Below are 15,613 nucleotides of genomic sequence, written 5' to 3' on the forward strand. Positions count from 1 at the left end.
AGATGGTTTTCTCATGTCAAGTGCCAACTCGAGTGACTAGTGACAGCTCCCGGAGGTCTCTGTTGAGGAAGATTGGGACCCTCATGGAGAATAACGCTGGGATCGATTAGTGATGTCTGCCATGGGCACAGGTGCTGACCCTGCCCTGGGAAGGGAGCTCCTCAGTCTTCTCTGTCTGGGAAATGGGATTAGAGGAAAGTTTTAAAAAGTAACGTCTAAAATGTCATGAAAGCACAGTGTTCGGGGTTTGTAAGCCCTGGTGATGCTTCATACGTCCATGCACAGTGCAGTTCCTGGTCCTGGAGTTTATCTGAAATCCTGGGCATTTACCTGGTATCCCTCAGGTTTGGGGGAACTTTGGGGGTTGGAAGGACACCCCCAGACCTGCGTCCTCGGCAGGCTCCGTCTGGAAGGCAGGTTTTGGGTGGAGAGCCCCTCATGGAGCGGGGGGTTAGCAGTGTACACCCGACTGCTTCACGGGGACGGCTTGGTGTCTGGCACAAGGGGAGGGCACCTGGACAGCTGCTGTGCCCGCTGCAGTATTTTCCACCCCTAGGCCTGAGCTCCATCTAGTGGCGGGATCCGGTTCTGGTGCCCTTATTGTTACTACAAGCTGGAACCGGTGCCCCCAGGGACAGCTCATGGCTTTTTCCCAGGCCAGCCGGAGGCTTGCTTCTCTCTGTTGCTGTGACCTGGTCTCACTGTCTGGGCTGCAGGCTTGTTCTACCGCAGAGCCTGGTTGCGGCAGTCACTCGCCGGGTGGGACGTCCTGTGCATGTCCCGGAACTGATATCACCGGTCCACCCTTGCCCATTTCATGGCTTGTGTGCAGAGAGGCCCCTCGGATTTTCATTGTCCTGAGGCAGAGAATTCTGGACGATCTGCACTGCCTCAGGGACACAGTGCTGGGCAGAGGCTGGCTCTGCCCTTGGGAGGGTAACAAGCTGGTGTAATCACGCTGCTGCCTTCTGCCCATGAGCTGCGGTCTCGCGGATGCTTTGGTGGTGGAGGGGGGAGGTGTCCGCTGGCTCCCACAGCTCACATTCCCTCTGTCAGTTTCAAAAGGTGTTTGTTTCCAAGACTCTGTCCCAACGAGAACTAGGGCTGAACCCCACAAGGCTGGGCTTGGGCACGGCTGCTGGGTAAGGGGGCAGGGCGGTGGGGGTCACCCTGCCAGCTGCTGTGGCAGCTTGGGGCCGCCATGCTGCACTAGAGGAGAACATGTGCCTCCATCTCCACCCTTGCAGCTCTGCTGGGGGCTCCTGTGGTTTTCTGTGGCTGCGGTGGCTCTGGTCGCCCTCAGCCATGAGATATAGGGGCTCAGCTGGACCCTGTGGACCCTGTCATCACCCTGCGTGTGGCAGGAGTTGAGGACATCTGGGACTGGCACTGCTGCCCTATTGCGGGGTTGGCAGGAGGATCCCTGTGAGCTGGCTCGGGGTCTGAGGACAAGCCTGTGTCTCCATGGCCCAGGGAGCTCTGGCCTGGACGGGGGCAGCCAGCCCTGTTGGGTAGGCAGCCAAGGAGATGAAGGGAAGGGGGTTGGTGCCCACGTGGCGGGCGGCGAGTGGGCAGCAGAGGGGCCGTGGGTGGGCCAGGGTGGTCTGGGTGCTTGTGGCCTGAACCTTGGGCTTGGGGCTCTATTCATCGTGGAGAAACGGGCTTGGGTGAGAGTCACTGCTGGCCCAGGAGCTGGGTGTGCGGGGGAGGGAGGCACCTGATGGGCACCCAAGCCCGCCACCCACCTGGGAGGCTAGCATCCTGTCCAGCTGGCGTTTGCAGCCCGACGTGGGGAGTCCTCACTTCCTATCCCATCCAGCTCGAGGCCACCAGCTGCCTGGAGCCTCGGTATCCTGTCTGCCCGTTCTCAGCGTCGCCATGACTGGGCAGGGCTACTTCCACGCGTGCACGGTGGTCTCACCTGTGAGGTTCTGAGGCCCCCCTCCCCCAATGGGCAAGGTGGTTATCTGAGAGGTTGGAGAGACGGGGAGGAGCGGGTGCAAGGTGAGGCCACGAGTTTGTTTCTGCTTATGTTTCCTAATATTAGTGATAACATGGAATTAACTGCAAACTTAGAGAAAAGTGGTCAGAACAGTAAAAATAACTTCTTTCCTGATGAGAAGTTGTAGTTCTGATTCCCTTTCCCTCCATGCTTTGGGGAGGGGCTCCAACAAACAGGGACCCCCTCTTAAAGAACCCCAGGCACTGGGAAGGCCCGGTGTCCTCCCCGTGAGTCCTGCCTGCTGCTCACCCCAGTCACGGCTGCCCTGGCTCCGGCCTCCACTTCCGGTCCTGCAGGTCTCTGGTCACGTCTGGAATCTCCCCAGACAGGCGCTGTCGTCCTGGACTTTCAGAATCACTTTCAGAGATCAGCCAGTGATGGTGTAGGATGGCCCCCAAATTGGGTTTATGTGAGCTTTCCTCTTGAGTTTTAGGTTTGGTGTTTTTTTGCAGGAATATCATGAAAATGCATCCTAGCAGGTGGCTTGCAATTGCAGTTTGTCCCATGGCTGGTGTCCACTGTGATCACTGGGTTAAGCTGGTACCACCAGGCTGCCACCAGAATAGTCCTTTTCCCTTTGAGATCGACAGGTGCTGGGAACTAACTGTCCTGTTGCTTGTCAACTTACCTTCCCTCCTCCTCCTCCTCCCTCCTCCTCCCTCCTCCTCCTCCCTCCCTCCTCCTCCCTCCCTCCTCCTCCTCCCTCCTCCTCCCTCCTCCTCCCTCCCTCCCTCCTCCCTCCCTCCCTCCCCCCTCCCTCCCTCCCTCCCATTCTTGCTTTCATCTGTGTGGATTGTGGTTTCTTTCATTCAGTGGGTCTGTTACTATATTTGATTTGATGTTCAAATTGTCCTCATGTGCCAGGGGCACCCCTTCGGCTAACTTTTGTGTCCCTTTGCTTTGTACCTTCCATCCTCTGAATATTTCTTTGCTTTTGGCATGAAAAGATGTTCTAGGCTCATCCTGAACCTTCTCTGCCTCAGTCTTGGAATGAGCCATTTCTCCAAGGACCCCCCTGTCCCTTTCAGAGATTAGTATCTAGGAACCAAGATGTGGGTGTGAGGTGTGCTCACTGCTACTGGGGTGTTGCTGCACCCAGGTTCTCTCGGTGGACAGAGCTAGGGAATCTGTCCGTCCATCCATCCATCCATCCATCCATCCATCCATCCATCCATCCATCCATCATCTCTGTCTATCTATCTATCTATCTATCTATCTATCTATCTATCTATCTATCTATCTATCTATCTATCATCTATCTATATCTATGTATCTGCCATCTATCATTTCTGTCTACCATCTGTCGTCTGTATCCATCATTATCATCTATATGAGTCATCTATCATCTGTATCTATCATGATCACCTATCTGTCATCTATATCTCTGTCATTACGTATTATCTATCATCTGTCTGTCTAGCTACCCATCTCTATCAATCATTATCTGTCCCTTCTGTCTATCACCAGTCTAATCTAATCTGTAACTGAGATTATACCAGAACCTCCAGAACCACTGCCAATTGAATCGAGTCTCTGTCGCTCTTTGAATCTCTTCTTCAGGAAGAGCCCCGGCCTTTCACAGGTTCACCTGATAGTGTCAGGCCCGCCAGGATAACCTCTTTCTTAAAGTCATTGGTGCCATGGAATCCCCCAGCCCCGGGGTGACTCGTGTCAGTCACAGGTCCTGCCCACACCTTGCAAACAAGGGTGAGGGTCATCGGTGTCATCTTAGGATTCTGCTCACGGCAGAGTTTTCCTGTCTTCAAGGGTAGAAAGAGTTGGTATAGAAATTAAAATCTGCCCCAAATTAATCCATAGATTTCTTATAATTCTAAACAATGCTAATTTCCCCCACAAAATTTGGTAAGCTGATTGGAAAATGTACATGAAACTTATGTACAAAACCACCTACATCACTTCTATAGACGAATATGGTTGAGGACCTTTGTCCACCAGCATTCATTCCTGCTTACTGTGATGACATGGTAGCCAAGACAATGTGACACTGGTGCAGGGACAGATGGGCCATGGGGTGCAACAGAGAGCCAGAAACGGCCCCGCACATATGTGGAAGCTGAGTGTCGGTGGGGAAAGGGCTGGGTTACCCACTAAGTGCTGTCGGAAGTTCCGATCCATGTGGAAAAAGAACGCAGTCAGGCCCAGTCTCACCCCTGACGCAGAAGCTCATGCCCGCTGTGTGAAGGCCTGAAGTGTAAAAGGCAAACTTGAAAGCACCTAAAAGACAATATAGAGAAGAAAAGACCGAGAAACTCAATACACGTACGTCAAGACCTTTCTTTACAAAATGCTGTGAAGTGGACAGGAAGCCACACCTAGGCCAAGAGCTCCTATGTATGAACAAGAACGAGACAAACCAGTAGGAAAAAATGAGCTTAGACTGGTTTTTCACAGAAAAGCAAAGAGCTGAGCCCTGGAGTTATGTGAAGATGCCCCATCTCAGTAGGAATTCACGACACGCAAAGTGGGACCGCAGTGCAATGCGCTCCACTGTGTCCAGATGGTCAGACCGGAACAAGCCTGACTATTTGACTGGTTGGAACATTCATCTCTACTTGGAGGAAATTTAAACGGCCACCATTCCTTCAGAAACACCTTGGCCTCGTTTACTGTAGCCGAGTAGGACACACCTTACTTACTCTGCTAGGTGCGCACTCGAGAAACGCCTGCCTGTGTGTGCAAGGTGGTCTCGGGTGTTCAAAGAGCAATGAGAGTACCAGCCAAAAGCTAGATGTAACTTAAATGCTGTTGACGCAATGCGTGTGCTATTGAGGTTTATCCACGCAATGGAATATTACACAGCAATGAACGTGGACGAACTCCAGCCCCAAAGAACTACAGGAAAGAAGCCTCGAGAAAAAGAAAGTTCCAGAAGACTCCATACAGCACACTACTATTTATATAAACTCGAACACCACAGTTAAACAGTATACCGTACCAGCAGTGGGGATGCAAAAATGCAAGGGCCTAGAGAGCCGATAGTCCCAGCGTGCGCCTCCCGTGGGGAGGCGGACAGAGTGACAAGGGCCCTATGGGTGACGGGCATGTGTAAGTTCTGCATGATGTTCTCATTCTCGGGCTGGGCAGGTTCACGGTCATGGTGTAAGAACTCGATCACGTGGATGAGTGCCGCCTGGATTCTGCACGTGCCAAATGCCAAAATAGAATCAAGGAAGAGACCAAGAGGAGGGAATTGCAGATAAGGAGTGTGGGCCGCGCCAAGGAATTTTGCAACAAAGCAGTGACGAAACGGGGGTGACAGTTGGCGAGGATGTGGGCTTGGGAGAGTTTTGGTTATCTACGTATGTGGGAGAAGCCATGTGGGCTGCCAGGGAGACCCAGGATGCAGTGAGCCCGCGGCGGGTGGGACTGAGAAGTGGCGGCAGCCTTGGCTGTGAGTGGACGAGGGCGGTGGCTGGAGGCGAGGGGCTTGGGTGGGTTGGGGGTTCTCTGCACCCCCAGTGTTCAGAGCTGCCAGCCCCACAGGCCCAGTGTCAACAGGGTCCTCTCCCGGGCTCCCTCCCACACGCGCTCCCAGACCCAGGCAGCTGGATGGGCGCCAGGCCCCAGGCCCAATCTGTCGCTGGAACCTCAGAGCGAGTCCCAGGAATGGGTTTGGGCCTTTCATGTGGTGTCCTCTGCTCGGCACAGCAGGAAGAAGTCTTGTGTTTCACCAGAACAGCCAGAGTTTGGCTTCCTGCCTTGGAGATAATTGGTGGTTCTTATTAAAAGGTTAGAACAATTCCTTGCTTTGAAAAAAAGAGTGGAAGGCAGGCACACCGCACAGCTCTGAAAAATTACAGAAGGGGGCGTGGGGCTCGATCACGCCCCTCGCACGAAAGTGGTCAGCAGACGCTGCGGGCAGTCCTCTGATCATTTTGGGGGCCGAGCTATTCTTCTGTGAACACTGGGAGCCCGACCAGGGCGGCAGGCCCACACCTGCAGGGACTGGGCACCCGCTGCTGCCCTGGGTCCAACAGCAGTTGGCTAATCCGAGCCTGGGCCCTGGCAACACCTGTCGCCAGGTGAGCGGGCCCGGCCTGACCTGCCTCCCTGGCCTACTCTTTCCTCGTAGCTATGGGCACATGGACCTGTCTGGTGGACGGGAGCCTCCGACACCAGGATCTGTAGTGAGGGGACCACGTTACGGCCTTGGGCCGGCGGCTCGCAGAAGCTGCTGGAGGAGGGCCTGTTAACACACAGCCCTGGGCCCTGCCCCAGACGGTCTGGGCCGGGCCTGGGAATCTGCATTTTTGTAAGTTCCCAGGTGCCACTGCTGCAGGCCCAGAGACCACGCTTACAGAACTTCTCTCCCTCCCTCCCTTTGTTTGCTTTCCTCAGCAAGTATGTGCTGAGTGCCCACAGCTGTGGTCGGGGAATTTTAAAAAGGCAACCCTTTGGGAGGGACAGTTCCAGAAAGGACAGCCCTGGGTGTCAGAACCATCCCTGCTGGCAGAGGCACCAGGCAGCTGGCAGGGTCCAGCCAGGACCTTGACCCTCCCTCCCACCCCCTCGTCGCCTTGGCTCAGGGTTTGTGTGCAAACCGCACGACTGGACATGGAGAACCTGGTTGGACCCTGAGGGCTATGAGAAGAGCAAGACCGGGTCCAGTCTCGGGTGGGGGTGGTGTGGGCAAGGACACCCACAAGGGCAAGAAAGGGCAGACATGGGGCCCCCGCCTCCTTGGGGTCCGGGCCACCTCCCCCCCCCAACTCTGCAATTCCCTCTTCTCTTTGCCGATCCCCTCGACTGGCCCTGTGCAGCAATGGTGTGTTTCCATCCAGTCCTCTGCCCCAGGGCCTGGCGTGGTTGGTGTGGAGTTGGTGAGTGAGAGTCTAGCCATTCATGCCACCAAATACCAGAAAGAACATCAGACACGAGCACTCGCTCTCTGATACATATTGGGGCTGCTACATGCCAGGCACAGACGTGAAGTGGGATGGAGACAGAAAGGCTGGGCCAGCAGGAGGAGGAAGAGGCTGCACATTCGCCAGCTCGGAGCTTCCCAGCAGCCTCTGGGAAAAGGGAATAGGTTTCTGCTGTAGGAGGCAGTAGGCTTTTTGTTGGTGAGCTGTGTCCCACACCAAGCCCCGGGGAGCCTGGCGGGCTTCCTGTGGGGACATGCTGGGCAGGGCTTGGCCTGGGCTGCGGGAACTGCCCAGTGTCCGTGAACCTCCAGCTCCCTGCTGGGACACGTCTCCCGGGAAGTGGGCCGGTTTCACAGTACTCTCTCCAGCCTCGGTTTTGTCATCGGCAGGTTTGGACGGCTCATCGTGGGGGCCTCACGAGGTGAAGGATGTGAAAGCACCTTCTAATCTGTGTAGCAGTGAACACACATTTTATTTCTTGTAAAGGCATTTTATTTCTTGTAAAGGGTCTCTAGTAATACCGTGTTTCCCCGAAAATAAGACCTAGCCGGACAGTCAGCTCTAATACGTCTTTGGGCGCAAACATTAATATAAGACCCGGTATTATATTATATTATATTATATTATATTATATTATATTATATTATATTATATTATATTATATTATATTCCCAGTCTTATAGTAAAATAAGACCGAGTCTTATATTAATTTTTGCTCCACAAAACGCATTAGAGCTGGTTGTCCGACTAGGTCGTATTTTTGGGGAAACACGGTAGCAAAATTCGCAGTTTGGAGTGCTTGCTCTCTGTGGGATGTTGACTTGTTTAATCCTACAGAAGTCACTGGCAGTGGCAGCATGGACAGATGGAGGAACTGAGGCACAGAGAGGTTGGGTAACCTCAAGGCCACACAGCTGGGACCGGCAGTGCCTCTTCCTCCTGATCCAGTCTTTTCTCTCTCGTTTCATCTGACTGTGCACCAGCATGAGAATGTAAGCTCCACGTGCCTGAGACACATATTTGCAGAGCAAATGCTGCAGGCTCAGAGGACTTGCAGGGCTGCTCGTCCCCACGCACGGGAGGGTCATTACAGTCCTGGTGGGCTCCGTGTGTCACCACAGAAGGTGGTAGGTGACAGGCACGATGAGGTGTGCTTCGGGGCAGCCTGGGCTCCTTGTGCCTTTCTCCCATCTTAGCCACTGTCCAAAGTGGCCCTGGGCACTCCATCCTCGGTGGAGTCTGGGCCCCACCTGCCACATTCTGTGACCTTGACATGCAGTTAGCTCTTTCCGCCTTTGGAAAAGGAGGTGGGTGGGTGGCTGGACGAGTGATGCTGAGAAAGCCGTGTGCCAACCCCAGTGTGGTGTTCCCCTTTATGACACGAAGCTTAGTCATGGAGCTGCTTGTAGACGGGTCCTGCTCTTCGGGAACCAGCCCTGTGACTGGGCCCCTTCTCTCCACTGGCCTTAGTTTCCTGGGGATTAAGAAGGGATGGAAGTGACCTCACGGGATTCTTGGGACATAAAGGGGGGTCTAGGCAAGTAAAAACACCTGTGCAGCACCTCCATTTCCTAACGATGCTGCTCTCCCCCGAATCTGGACAATGGGGGGCAGAGGGAAGAGTGGGTGTTCCTGACCAGCTCCCTGCTGATGTTGTGACAGCCCCTGTGTGCTGCCCTCCTCCCTGGCACCCCGACAGGCAGTGTTAAGGTGCGACCGGCTTCGCTCCCCACTGGGCACCCCTCACCCTGGGTTTGCACACAGGCCCTGGGGCCCTGATACTCCCCTTGTTTCAAAGGTGAGTAGGCACCTTCTGAGAATGCCCCAAGAGGGTGCTGAGCACCCCACCCCCACCTAGAGGAGGTGTGCGCCAGAGATGCAGCACGTGTACAGACCCAGCACCTGAGGGTGAACTTTGCTGCCCACACTGGCCTGGATGGGGCTGCTGGTCAATCTGCCAGACACCTGCAGAGCCAGCTTCCATGACAGGAAATGCAGGTTCTTAATGCTGCCCATCTGGGCAGTGGGCTGGGGGCCTCAGAGGTGATTTGCATACAGGTGAGAGCTCTGCCACAGAGGCCCTGGACGTCCAGAGGCAGGGACAGGTAGGAAGCACACACCTGGAGAGACGCTGCCTGGTGTACATACAATACCTGGGATGGCCAGCGGAGGGCAGCAGAGCCCCAGCAACAGGTGTGCCCAGAGGTCCCGCCTGGACCCTCCCTGCTTCCAGGCCCCAGCCCCAGCCCCAGCCCCAGCCCCAGCCCCAGCCCCAGCCCCCGCCCCAGCCCCCGCCCCAGCCCCAGACAGACGGAGGGCAGGTTTAGTTACCCCAGTCTGGAACTTTCTTCCCTCCCTTATCTATAAAGGTGTCTCCTCCTCCACGCCTTCCTTGACCCCACGGCCTGCGTTGGGAACTTCTCGTGTGTACAGCCTTTGCTTCCTCCATTAGTGCTCACTCATCAGTATTTTAACTGGCCTCATGGGATGCTGGGGCACCTGTGCTGGGCCCACAAAAAACATTTGCTGAATTGTAGGCTATGGGACGGAGGGCACGTTGGCCTGTTAGGGGGAGACAGTGTGATAGTGCGTAGTTTGGTGGGCTGCCCGCTCCCACCTAAGCAGTGGGCCGCGGTGATGGGGCCCTCTCGGGCCATGGGGGACCCCTAAACCCACATCCTTGGAAAGGTGGTCAAATAAACCTCTGGATGCGGGACCAGCATCAGAGAGGCCCCGGCTCCCACGCTTTTCCTGTGTGTCAGGGTGCCCATGTTCACCCATGGGTTCTCATTTCTGTCTTACAGAGGAGGGGACTGAGGCTCAGAACATTCTGGAATCCCCCCCCCCCAAACATTAACATCCTCACCCATGGTGCAGGCGTGGGCTGGCTGCTTTTGGAAGCCCACGTGTTGGCTACTGTAGTGGACAAAGGAGATTGCACTGATTTGGGGGCCTGTCCAGGGTTGAGAGTCACCCCAGGGATGACAGGTGTCTGACGGTGTGTGCGCTGGGCAGGAGGAAATGTCTGGCCTGACATCGGGGCTCCTGGGCGAAACCGTTGCTGCCTTGGGCTTGAGAACGATTTCTCAGGCAGAGCCCCCGCTCTTTCCCTCACCCCCCGAAACAACCTCTCTCTGATCAGATGCCTTTGGCATTTTTTTGAGATGCAAAGAATGTGTTTGGGGGCCCTTGGGACTGGATGGTCCTGCTTTCCAATGCTACATAGTTTTGCTGCATAACTAAAAGGCAGTGACTCTGCTTGACCACATGGCCGGCCGCGAAGGTATGTGGGACGGGCTCTGGGCTCTGGTCTGTCTCAGTGGACAGTGGCCAGGGGAGGGGACCTCCAGGCGGGACTTGGGGAGGGGGGGTCTGGCTGTGGGGGAGTGAAACTGGCCCAGGATAAGAAGGGCTCCCCTTGGCGAGCTGCGAGCAGGCAGTGAGTGTGCCCCAGAGGGGCCATCCTTCTGGGCTCTGGGACCCATGCTCCTTGGTGGAGCAGTCTTTTATTATTGTTATTATTATATTAGTTTCAGGTGTACAAAACAACATAATGTCTAGACATTTATACCCCTCACAAAGTGATGGTGAAGCCTTCTGGCACCTATTTTTCTCCTTTTCGTCCAGAACAAATTTCACCCACATCCCCAGCTGACCAATAATGTGGCAGGAGCAAGAAGTTCATGTGCCAGGGTGGCAGCTGACCGGCACGGCGCCTCCCCACAAAACACAGGGGCTGGGGTGTTGTACCAATTTCCTGGGGTCCACTGTAACAAAACACCGCAGACTGGCCTTAAACAGCAGAGTTATTTCCTCAGTCTGGAGGCCGAAAGTCCGAGGTCAAGGTGTCGCAGGGCCGTGCTCCCTCCAAAGGCTCGGGAGGCTCCTTCCTGTCACCTCCAGTTCTGGGGGCGCCCCGCATCCTTGGCTCCTGCGTCTGCCTCATCTTCACACGGCCTCCTCCCCTGCGTGTATCCTCTCTTCTTATAAGGATACCAGTCATTGGACTTAGCCTAACCCAGTGTCACCTCATCTTAATCACATCTGCGAAGACCTTATTTCCAAATAAGGTCACACTCTGAGGGTCCGGGTGGACCTGAGTTTGGGGGAACACGATCACCCTGGTATTTTCCTCTCTCATGAGCATCTGTAAGTGGGCAGCTCTTCTTGCTTTATGTGGGGAGCGCCTGAACTGCACAGGCTTCCAGTGGCCACGTGCTAAATGGGGGGCCGGGGACAGAGGATGGAGCGGGTGCAAGAACCAGGGGTTGGTGGCAGAGTGGACTGTGGTGTCCAATTTGAGGTTCACTCCTGACCTTGCCATTTGGTAGTGGTTTGGCCTTGGAGTTGTTGAACCCACTTGGGCCTCCGTGTCTGCACCTGTAAGATGAGTCTGCTGTGCCCTTCACGGCACTGATGCCAGGCGCTGATTCTCTGGAGCAAGTGGAGGGGATGGTGGCGGACGGTTAGTGTAAGACCAGGAACCCTGTGCTCGGATACTCTATCTGCACAATGTGACACAGACCGTCCCCCCGACCGGCGTGCAGGGTGACAAGGGACAAGTCAGCTGGTGCCTGGTCTCAGAGCTGGCTCTCAGCACAGATCAGCCATCAGCCCCCAACACATGTGTGGCTCTGGGTCCAGGCCCCCAGGCCCTTTGGAGACGGTTAAGGACAGACTGGCCAATCTTGTTCCTCCCCCCGGAGACTGGTTCTAATGAAGGCACCACTGGCATTATTCGTGGTGGGTGCCATCAAGACAGACCTGGGTAAATAATTATCCACATCTGGAGATGGAATTGGCCATCGATGGGCAGCAGGGTGAAATCAGAGCGCGAAATGTCCGGCTTCCGGCATAAGTGACATCCAAACTTTCTCTCGAGTGTCGGCTGCTCCGGCCATGTGCCCATGGAGTCACCACCAAATTTGTCTGCAGCGAGAAGGCAAACATGGGCAGTGTGACAGCCAGGTCCCTAGTGACCATGCCACACAGTGAATTTACTTGCACCCAGCTCTCCTCGTTCCAGAAAGCGGGTCCCATGGAGGAGGAATTGACTTTTTGTCAGTTTCATGGGATTCCCTCGTGCCCACATTGACCGTTTTTCCTTTTAGATGCTGACGCCATGTCAGCTGGCAGGACCTCCTGTCCCTCTGGCTTCCCATCTCCTTGCTCCAGCCTCTCTGTCAAATAGCTAATGATCCCTGAAAAAACAGAGTGGTGTCCCGGGGGAACTCCTGTCTGAGGGGCCCCGCCATGGGTTTTTGCAAAGTGGGGCTTTCACAGATCAGCCGCGCACACCTGTGGTCAGCCCCCCACCCCTATGTCGTCGTCTGGGTAGGACAACCCTGGCCGTGCCCAGCTCCTGGTGCCCTATGGCTGGCTCACCTGGCACAGAGAAGCAGGGACAGTCAAGGGAGGACTTTTGATCTCAGGATGGCTGGCGCTTTTGCCAAGAGCCCCCAGACATCTCGGCCTGGCTCCAGCCCAAGCCAGATTCTCCAAAGGCAGCTCCTTCAAGAAGCCTTTGGGAAGCACCTTTGACAAATGGCTTTATGTGGGGGGCTGGAGGGCTGTGGACCCAGCCCCGGGCTCCTGCTTGGCTACCAGCCTGGGTCTCAGGATGCAGGGCCATATGGCAGGTTCAGAAAGGGAGCCAGGCCCCGGCATTCCTGCGCGGTGGCCCTGGAGGCCCCTGCTGCCCGAGGCCCACTCCCGGCTCTGCCAGCCGGAGCCCGCATGAGCTTTCCGTGCACTTGAGGTGGGAGGGGGCACGGGCTTCCACCCCTGGCCAACTTGGAACCGTGTGCAAGGGGTGATCCGGCAGCAAATGCCACTGAGCTGCCACCCCTGCCTGCGGGGCCACTTATCTGGGCCTCAGAGTTTGGGAAGCAGATGGGGCCTTCAGTTATTTTTGTCCCGTTCAGCTGGGTGATCGCGAACGTTTCCTTGTAAACTCATTTTAAGGAAATGTTTGCACACCGAGCACTTTCCCACAGCTGTCCCCCGCCAAGCTCACTTTGCCACCCTCGTCTTTCCTGTAGCTGGAGGTGGGCCTGGAGGCCCGCCAGCCCACGCTGCCAAGTCGCCTCCATTGATCGCTATCAGGATGCGTTTGATTAATATCTGACATCGAAAGAGGCCTGGCTGGGTCGTCCGGACGTTCCCGCCGCCCAGGCGCTGGTGGTCGCAGGTCCTGCTCTGTGTGCCGGGTCTGGGGGGCTGGTGGCCGGCAGCAGGGTTTGTGGCATGAGTGACGGTGCTGGGCTCGGCCATGGGGACCTGCTCCAGCTTTTTGAAGCACTTCCAGTTTGCCTGGCCCGGTACGCCCAGTGTGGACCTTTGCATTTCCAGTTCATCCAGATACACAAAGCAAAACCACACTGGCCAGTCCCCGAGGCTTGCTGGCCCTGCTTCCCAGGTCTGGCCGCTCAGGGAGGCCTCTGTGGGAAGGTGCCTCTGGGCGATTCTCTGAGCCTGTCAAGCCTCCTGCCCCCAGTGGGGCCTGGCTTCCCTCTCACTGTCTTCCCTCTTGGGGCCACACAGAGGCCACAGCTCCCGGCCACCCTTGCCGCTGAGTGGTCAGGCTCTGTGTGGCTCTGTGAGCTCCTGGCCACAGAAAGGCAGGTGGGCATAGCAAGTGGCAGCGTTGGGGATTTCAGGGACCACAGCCTCTGGGTGGGAGAAAGAGGATCCTGAGTGTGGAAGGGTACAAAGGGTGTGTCTGAGGGAGAGGAAGAAGGGGGTCTGGAGTGTGTGTGTGTGTGTGTGTGTGTGTGTGTGTGTGCGCCTGTGGCTGGGTGGGAGGCAGTGGTGGAGCTGCCCAGGGAGCACGCTGCCCGCTCAGTGAGCTAATGACCATATGGGTGTTTCTGGATGGGCGAGTCCCTCACATCCTTGGAACTCGAAAAGTTTAAAGCAGGAAGGGCCTGCAGAGACCTTCACGTCGGAGCCCCTCAAGCTGGGTAAACCAAGATCCCAGGAGGCAGGGAGCAGCCCAGGCTGCACTGGTTGGAGAAGACCCCTTGGCTCCCACACTGAGAGTTCATTTGGGGAGGGTCCCCATGCTGGGAACACCAAGGAAGGCCCTGCTGTCCAGACACTTATGCTGTCTGTGTTTGCTGAGCACCGGGGTTTGCTGAGACCGGGGTTTGCTGAGACTGGGGTTTGCTGAGCACCGGGGTTTGCTGAGACCGGGGTTTGCTGAGCACCGGGGTTTGCTGAGACCGGGGTTTGCTGAGCACCAGGGTTTTCTGAGCATCGGGGTTTGCTGATCATCAGTGTTTGATGAGCACCAGCGTTTGCTGAGACCGGGGTTTGCTGAGCACTGGGGTTTGCTGAGCACTGCATCGAGCCAGGAACGCTGTGGTGAGGGTGGCTGGTGCAGACCCTGCCTGCATGCTGCTTTGGACAACTCAGCATCCTCCCCCTTTGGCTAGCACCTGTGACACCGGGTACCCACGGCCCCCACTTTCCAGCGCTGTCGAAGCCTCACACTGGTCAGCTTCCACATCAGGGCTTTGCCCAGGACATTTGTAGTGGCCCCAAAATGACATGTCCACATCCCAACTCCTGGAATCTGTGACTGTGACCTTGTTTGGAGAAAAGGGTCTTTGCAGATGGAATCCAGTTAAGGGATTGCAAGATGTGATCACCTTAGATGGGAGAAGATGTTAATATCTCTGGGCAAGAGGGCTTTGAGCTGGAGGTGGTATTTGGCTGTGGGAAATGCAGGTGCAGGCACCCTAGGAGGGAAATACCTAGCAATGACAAATACGGACAAGAGGGTGGCCTGGTGGAAACTCTGCCTCCAGGGCTGAGGGTGGGAGACATGGCCAGTCAGGGTCCACGCACTGAGATCCTTGCTCAGCTCCAGGCAGAAAAAGGCGGGAAATGCAAATTATTCTACCAAGACAATTGTCTTTTTGGAAGATGACCAGTGTTTTCCATCTATCCATCTGAACTCCCATCCTTCCCTTTTCCCCTTCCTTCTTCTCTCTGTTCATTCAAACATCCATCCATCCATCCATCTATCCCTCCATCCTTCCATCCATTTATCCATCCATCCATCCATCCAAATGTCCTCCCTCCTCCCCTCCCCTCCCTCCCTCCCTCCCTCCCTCCCTCCCTCCCTCCCTCCCTCCCTTCCTTCCTTCCTTCCTTCCTTCCTTCCTTCCTTCCCTGCATCCAAACGTCTCTTCTTTCCCTTCCTCCTTCTCTGCCTCCCTCGCTGCATTTTATGGTAAGTGTTCTTCCAGACCCTGGGCATATAGGGCAGACCTGGTCCCTGCTCTCACCGTTGCGTGGTAGCCACAGACACTGAAGAAATTATTACATAAATAATAGTACCACTAGAATTGTGAGGAGCCCCTGGAGGGCAGATGTCATGCCCACTGGGTGGGTACCTGGGGTCTTGCCTCGTCTGATGGTCAGGGTGGGCTTCTCTAAGCTGAGATGAGCTGAGGTCACCTGGTCAAGAGAGTGGAGAAGAGTGATCATGGCAGACAGAGCAGAATGTGCAAAGCCCCTGAAGCAGAAAGTTCTTGGTGAGGTGGGAAGCAAAAGAAAGCATGTGTGTCCAGGTGGGGGGTTGTGAGGAAGCTGTCGAGGAGGCTGGGGGTCCTTGGCCTGGAATCAGCAATGATCTGACGACACTGACGTTCTCGGAGTCAGTTGATCACTCTGGGGTCACAGGCTCAATGCGGACCCCTCAATTTTTTTTTTTTTT

The sequence above is a fragment of the Rhinolophus sinicus genome, linkage group LG06 (assembly GCF_036562045.2).
Source record: "Rhinolophus sinicus isolate RSC01 linkage group LG06, ASM3656204v1, whole genome shotgun sequence".
Taxonomy (NCBI): domain Eukaryota; kingdom Metazoa; phylum Chordata; class Mammalia; order Chiroptera; family Rhinolophidae; genus Rhinolophus; species Rhinolophus sinicus.